We start from the raw sequence: 7,789 nt of genomic DNA, 5'->3' as shown, positions 1-7,789 counted from the left end.
TTTCTTTCTTTCTTTCTTTCTTTCTTTCTTTCTTTCTTTCTTTCTTTTTTTTTGCCTTCCCTTGTCCCCCAAGCATTGAGACAGCCCCTTCTTTCTACCACCCTAAAAGCATTTCATGTTACCTCAGGCTCCTGTTCTGTCCTGAGCACACCTGAGAAAGAAGAGTACACACCATACAAGAGCAGAGAGGAAGTAAGACACCGCACATAGCAGTGGAGGGCATGGCGCTGGTCAGAGGGCAGGGCAGAGCAAGCCCTGCCTTCCAGTTGATTTGAAAGTCCATGTCATCATTTTGTTCTAATCAGTCCTCAGAGGCAGAGGTACAGGGGGAGAGGGGCACAGTGGGGCGGTGAGAGCCACAGACGGGGTTCCGTGGCTCTGCTTGTCACACCGTTGCCAGCCTTGGCGAAGTATTGTTATTTTAGGGTCAGTGGTCTGCGGCCTTTACGGGCAGTCAGATAACTTCCCATGCTAATGTTCAAGGCAGCTGTGTCCACCTGGGGCTGTTTTGACTGCTCCATCCCCTTAAGTGCAGGCAAAGGGTCTATTCTGTGTGAAGATTAAATTCTAGCAGCGAGGCTTTGCTTCTGTAGAGATATTTATATTTGGAATAATGGAATTACTGGCTTTATCCCCCCCACAAAGTCATTAAGGAGTGGTATTTGTATTCTCTGTTATCCTAGATTATCCTTGATGCAGTCCCAGGAAAAATCCTTACATCACTCATTTGCTTGGGTTGATTCTGTTGGCGATAAGTGCTGCGGCTTCACGGGGTTTAGAGGAGGATCAGTGCCCTGACACTCTTAAAAGGATACGGGCAGCTGGGGAGATGGCGCCATGCTTCCATGCACTAACTGATCTCACAGAGGAGCCACGTTTGGTTCTAAAGCACCCATATCAGGGGGCTTCCAACTACTCATAATTTCAGCTCCACCCTTGTCAGGCCTCCAAGGGCACTGTTTTCATGTGTGTGCACACGTTACACACACACACACACACACACACACACACACACACACACACTAACAATCTCGATAAAGGTTGTAGGTAAGGAGCTGGCTTTAAGGAGGTGGCTCTCCTGGTGTGGTGACAGAGAGGAGAGAGTATGCCAGTGGAAGAACATTCCGGAGTCTGCAATGAGATGACAACTGAACGTTTGTGTAGATAGCTTTCTACTGATCCCCAGTCCTGCACAGCTACTAAGAACATCTTACCTATGGAACATAGCCAGCAGGATGGTGGAAGGTGAGGGGAACAGGTATCCTTTTAAACAGAAGGATATTTTTCACTCTTTTCCCATGTGAGGATACTATGCATCTTTTTTTTTCTCAATTCTCTTTTCCCTTTCCTTTCTTCCCTTTCCTCTCCTCTTGCCCCTCTTCTTCTATCTTGCCTCTTACTTCTCCTCCCCTTTCTCCTTCTCTCCTCCCTTTCCCTCTTCTTTTCCCTCCCTCCCTCCCTCCCTCCCTTCCTTCCTTCCTTCCTTCCTTCCTTCCTTCCTTCCTTCTTCTCTCTCTGTTTCTTTTTTTCTTTTTCGTGGTTCTAGATAGTGAACCCAGTGTTTGTGCACCCCAGGCTAGTGCTGTACCATGGAGCTGCGTCCCAACCCTTTTGTGTATGTTAAGGCTAATGCCAGAATTACATATTCACAATTTTCCCCCAATTTTGAATACAATTTAAAATCATTTTAAAAATTTGTTTTGTGAGAATTTAGTCTAGAGACATAACAGTAGCACACCTGACTCCGTTTTTGGTGATTACTTCATGGAGAACAAGGAAGGATTCTATTTGGAAAGTCCTCACTTGTGCCTATTCCTTAACGTGCTTTTTCCTCCTATAGTTTCAGACTTCAGACTCTAAGTGTTACATAAGATCCATGTGGAGTTGGTTTTTGGACACGAGATAAGAGATCCAGTTTCATCCTTTCCATATGGAAATACATCCCCAACGCCTTTTCTTGAAGAGGCTGCCATTTCTCCAATGTGTATTAGAGTATTTTTGTCAAAATGCATGTACCTATAATTGTATTGGCTTATTTCTTAGTTCACTATTCTATTTCATTGTTACATGTCAGTTTTTGTGCCAATATGAGTTTTGATAATGCGAGTCTTAGTATAACTAAATACGGGGAGGTTCCTCCAGCATTTTTGCTCAGGATTGCCTTGGCTATCCTGGATCTTTTGTGTTTCCTACTCTGATGGATAGCACTGACAATTTGATGGGTATCACAGAGAGTTTGTGAATCCATAGGATGCTTTTTGGAAGCATAGCTATTTTCACAATATTAATTCTTTCAACCCATGAACATCTTTTGGGCTTCTGGCATTTTCCTCAGTTTCCTTCTTCATTGTTCTAACATAATCATCGAAGATGTTTTTCACTTCCTTGATCATAATTGTGTTTGGGATTATTTTGTTTCTCAGCCTGTTAGTTGTTTGTATGTAGAAAGGTCACATGCTTTTATATGCTGATTTTGTATCCTAACTCTTTGATTTAGTCATTCATCAGCTCTAATAATTTGCTGGTGGACCATCAGTGTTTCATATACAGAACCATAAATATTTTCCTTTTATTTTCTTCTGCTTCCTTGACTTAGCTAAGACTTGAAACACAGTATTGAATAGGGGAAGGCGGTGGGTACTCTTGCCCTTTTTCATTTAGTTGACATGCTTTGAGCTCTTCTCCACTAGTACACTTTTGTCTGTAGTTTGTCGTGAGTGGCTTTATTATATCGAGTGATAGGTGTTCCTTCTATTTTCAGTCTCTTCAGGGTTTTGTGATGAGCAGGTAATGAATTTTGTTGAAGCCCCTCTCTGTTTCTATTAGGTTACCGTGTGAGTTCTGTTTTTAACTGTGTCCATGTGATTTATAACATTTATCGCTCTGTGTATGTGGAGCCAGCTTTGCATTTCTGGAATGAAGCCAACTTGATTGTGGTCAGCAAATGAGATTCTGTCTGTGTTTTTAAGCTTACTTTGCAAGTATTTTACTGATAATTTTTTTTTTTCCCCAGAGAGATTGGCTTAATTTTTTTTTTCTTTTTTGGTACATCTTTATTCAGTTTTGGTGTCAGGGTAATACTGACTCATAAAAACAGTTTGGCTTCATTCCTTATGTTTTCCTTTTGTACAATAGTTTCAGAAGCACTGATGTTAGCTCTTATTTAAATATCTGTTATAATTCAGAAGTGATTTTGTCTGGACATCTTATAGTTGAGTTTTATCATCATCATCATCATCATCATCATCATCATCATCATTAATTCAGTCTCATCACTTGTTGCAAATCTGTGTATGAATTGTTTTGTGACCCTGAGACCAGCTCTGCTGCCTGCCATAGGTGATGAAAGGCAGGGGATGGGAGGAGGACATAACCCTTCATCTGGCTGTCCTGTGCTTATGCCCTTGGTCGGCTCACCTGCAACCCCCACGTCTAGGTCCAGCTCTGCTGTGCTGCCCAGGCTAGGGACAGGACCCACTCTCCCGAGTGCTGCAGCAGGTGAGGGGCAGGGACAGCTCTCCTGCTCTCCTTATCTTCCATAGGTGACAAGGGGTGACCATGCTACTGCATGGCAGAAACTTTACAGGGCCAGCTGTCGCCTAAAACTGAGGTGAGGGGCGGAACCAGCTCTGCATAGCCGTCAGACATCAACATGTCCTCAGGCAGCTGAGACCAGGAACATCTGCTTGGACCTTGTTGGTCATAGACCTCTGCTGCCGCAGGGCCACAGACCCAGACAAGTCCCCTAGTGGCAGCACCGGCCAGGACCCCACCATGGTCTCAGGTGGTATCACCAGTCACTGACATCAGGCTGTTCCTCACTACCCTAGAGTCTCCAGTTCTGCCTCTCTTCATTGTGCCCACATCCTTCTGTGCCTCTTTTTCTCCTATTTCTCCACCACTTGCTTGCTCCTCTTAGTGTCTTGGGTCCTCTCAGAAGTGGTCTCAGGACAGCTGTGCCCCGATCATGCCTTATGGTACGGGGCAGGGGTCATCTCAGGCATGTTCTGCTTCTCCAGGCTTATGTGATGCCTGACTAATGGTCATCTAGGCTAGCTCCCTGTCTTGGTCCCATGGCGCTGGTCTGTTGGTCATCTCTGGCTCCCTCCTTTTGGCCCCATGGGACAGTCCTCTCTCTCGGGCTCTCTCCCGCTCAGGGCCCTTGGTCCCAGTTGGTTTTTGTTTTTAGTCTCCGGCTTCCTCCCTGCCCTTGGAGCCTGTCCAGGCCTATACAGTACTGGATGGGTGGTTGCCTCAGGCTTGCTTTTTTTCAGGGAATGTTAGGATAGTAATCATTCAGATGTTCATGGTCAGAACACTGAGCGTAGACACAGCCTCTCTCGTCTCTACCACCTACTGACGCTCATGTGACACAGCAGCCGCACGTGCAAAGCCTATAGGGTCTTTTTTTCATAGATTCTCCCCCCCCCCCATGTTCATATGATTAGTTTCTACCTTGATCTTAGTTATTTCTGGCTACTGACTTCGTGTTTGTCTTGTTTTGTTTCTTCAAGCCTCTAAGGAGCATCCTTACTTATTTGAGATCACTTTGAATTTTTAATGGAATCACTGGTAGCTGTTAACTTCCCTCTTAGGATTGTTTTAATTGTACCCTGTAGGTTCTGATATGTTTTGTTTTCGTGTTCACTTAATTCTAGGAACTTTAAAGTTTACTTCTCTATTTCTTCTATGACCCATCCACCTGGAATATATATATATAATATATTATATATATATAATATACTGTTAAGAGCCAGCCCTAGCACTGCTTCAAAAGTTAGCATGTTTTAACTATAGCTCCTTTACTAAGCAAGACTGAGATTACATGCTATTTGTGGACAGTCTTGCCACTTTGCCAAACAGTGGTAGGCTAAGGCATCCATGTACGCTGGAATGATTTATTCCTTTTACAGGTAATATTATTCTATATTCACAACTTTTACGTAGTTAGACTCATAGTTTTACATCTTATTTTCAGGTTTCAATGAAAGAAAGAGCTGTCACAACGGGATAAAGGGCAGAGTTTATGGTGGAGCCAAACGTGAGTGAGCATGGCTCAGGAACATAGATTTAGGTTATCCCGAGAGCCCTGCTCCAGCGAGGTTGGAGCTCTTGAACTTTATAGGGAAATGACAAAGAAAACAATAAACCTAAATAAGACACTTTTCAGATACGCTGGTGTGTACATCTAGTATGGCGGTTAGAGAAAGGCTGGCTCAAACAGTACTGTCCTACTGGCCTTGGATATTGTCTGACAACATTCTTAGCCTTTTGATTGGTGGAAAACTAGATATTTTTGAAGTTATATATTATAAAGTTGTTTTTTTTTTTTTTTTTGGTTTGTTTTTATCTGTCAGGATTTTGGGTCTGGCTAGACACAGGATGTTAGGTGAGTTACAGATGGGGTCACAGAATGGCTCTTCAGTAATTAGACTCTTGAACGGCAACATTCCAACCTGTCACTGAGGTTTTAATCACTCACGCAGCATTCGTGGACACAGCTTCTTTCCAGGGATTCTCATTCCTGCAGGCTTTGTGTTCTGGCTCTGTCATTTGTGGTACCTCTATTCCTTGCTGCTCTGAAGTAGCCGGACATCGGCCTGTCTGATTCTTGGCAAATCATGAGCAGTGTTTGCACAAGAAAAGCTACCATCACAGTGCTAGAGGAGGCTGTTTCAGTGCCATGCTGGGCCGGTTAAACATAAAAATCAGTCAGGAGTCCAGCGGTGGCCAAGTTTATAGTGTTTTTCAGTAAAATACCACTCACTGTCTGCCCATCATTTGAAAGAGGGTCTTTAACTGTTGAATGTACAGAACATGGTTTCAGAATAAATCACAGACCTGAACAGATTGTGCAGGTTAAGCGTTTCTTTCTCTAAATCCCTCCAAGCTTATTGCTACTAGACCATATCCTCCTCTCCTTCAAGCATAACAGTTAAGAACCCCTTGGTTCTTAAGTATTGACTTTCAAAGCTGTCATATTCATACGGAATAATTAAGAAAAATCCCCTTCTCATGCTAACATGTGGAGTTATTTTTGTTTCCACCATTTTTTGATTTAAAGTATTTATTTTAATTACTTTTTGGCATTGGATAGAACATATTTAATAATAATATTCATGATGCCACTATTAAAAATTAATGTCAGCATAAAGGTTAGTATTAGTGTGGTAAAAATGTAAATGGAAACATAAAAACATTAGTGGAATGCATGAATGTACAGTTTTATAATTGCGGACCCAGAAGACTATACTAAATACGTGTGAAAGATATGTCAAGCATAAAAGACATATTTAACCATGTGATAGTCAAGAAACTTAACAAGAGTTTTCATGAACAAAGCAAACGATAAACACAGCCTGAAGGAAAATAAGACAGCGCATAATGTGTGGTTAATTTTCTTCCCTTATAACGACACAGATAAGTCAGCGAGGCACTCTTAACCCATAGCAGCAGGCAAACAAAGGAGTCATTTAAAAGGAGTCAGCGTGTCATTCAGTTAACTGCTGCTGTCTGAAGTATTCTCACTTCAGATACGGGTGAAGACTGGGGTAATAATGTTGAGGAGGGGAGGGTTCTTATGTATCATTACAGGAAGGTAGAAGCTGGTAATCTTTTTGGAAGAGAGCTATGGCAATGGTCATAAAAATTTTTGCAATACTTTATTTATTCTTTGAAAATCTATATAGCATATTTTGATGATATTCATCCCTCCCCGACTCCTCCCTGATTCTCTTTTTTAAATGTCTAGAATATCTTTTATTGGATCAGTTCTTTGACTGACCCTTAGAATTTTCTGACTGTGTCATTTATTAATTTTGCGTTGATTGTTTCAGACATGTGTAGAGTGCATCCTAGCTATTTTTCCGTCACCCTGTTTTATTTTCCTCCTGCTCCTGTCACCCCATGTCTTTCCTACAGATCTCTTTACTATACTTATGACTTCTTGTTTTACTTTATTATCTATTGAGCTTAACGAGGGCCATCTGTATGACTCTGAGCTTAGAACTCTTCATTGGCTGGTGGCCTCACTAGTGGATGGATATGCAATTGAAGACAATGCCCACCTCTTCCCAGAGTGTCAGTAGCCATTAGTAGTAATGGGTAAGGCTTCATAAGGTCCTTCGTCATCTATGGCTGACAGTTGGCAGGACCAGTCTGGGGCAGAACCTGGTGTGATGAGTTCATGTTACAGTATCTGTGCTATACCTAGAAGGTGGAATTTCATAGCCCTTCGGCTCTTACATTCTGCATCCTCTTTGATGTTCCTTGAACATTAAAGGGGGTGCTTTAAATGTCTTATTTAGGGCTGAACCCCCAACTCCAAGATGCTGTTTTCAACATCTTGGGCAGCTATGGGTCCCTGTATTCATCACCATTCTCTTTGTAGAGAGCCATCTCTAATTAGGGCCGAGAACATCATGTGTCTGGCTTTAAACACAGAAATTTAGGAGACAGTGTGTCTACCTCCTTAGGCATGGGGTTTGGGGCAGGTCTGTGGTACTAGGCATGGATTCCCTCCTGTGGGGCAGGGTACTTGGTTACTTTCGAAACATATCACATAGGACGGTGCATTCTATCTGACACATTAGTATTAGAATGTATAGGGTTCACAGTTGCCTACAACCATTCGTGCCCTTTTCTTCCCCCAAGTGCGAATTCTGAAGGCTAAGTAGCTCAGTCCCAGTCTGATTTATCTACATCTTTCTCCATTTCTTTCCTTCCTTCCTTCCTTCCTTCCTTCCTTCCTTCCTTCCTTCCTTCCTTCCTTCCTTCCTTCCTTCCTTCC

At 42.6% G+C, this 7,789-nt stretch overlaps 1 protein-coding gene and 1 non-coding gene across 3 annotated transcripts in view; one reads left to right on the top strand and one right to left on the bottom strand.

Moving 5' to 3' along the window:
* Ca8 (carbonic anhydrase 8) overlaps positions 1-7,789 on the top strand; it is a 91,935-nt gene that overhangs the window by 13,234 nt on the left and 70,912 nt on the right. The gene's annotated exons all lie outside the window — the stretch shown is intronic.
* On the bottom strand, positions 4,277-4,403 carry LOC129673794 (small nucleolar RNA SNORA17). Its single transcript, XR_008719723.1, has one exon. It is a non-coding gene; the product is annotated as a small nucleolar RNA SNORA17 (small nucleolar RNA).

The sequence above is a fragment of the Psammomys obesus genome, unplaced genomic scaffold (genome assembly GCF_907164565.1).
Source record: "Psammomys obesus unplaced genomic scaffold, mPsaObe1.curated_primary_1811, whole genome shotgun sequence".
In the NCBI taxonomy this organism is placed as follows: Eukaryota; Metazoa; Chordata; class Mammalia; order Rodentia; family Muridae; genus Psammomys; species Psammomys obesus.
The sequence above is the reverse complement of the archived record's forward strand: the minus strand, read 5'-3'. Positions and strand labels throughout refer to the sequence as shown.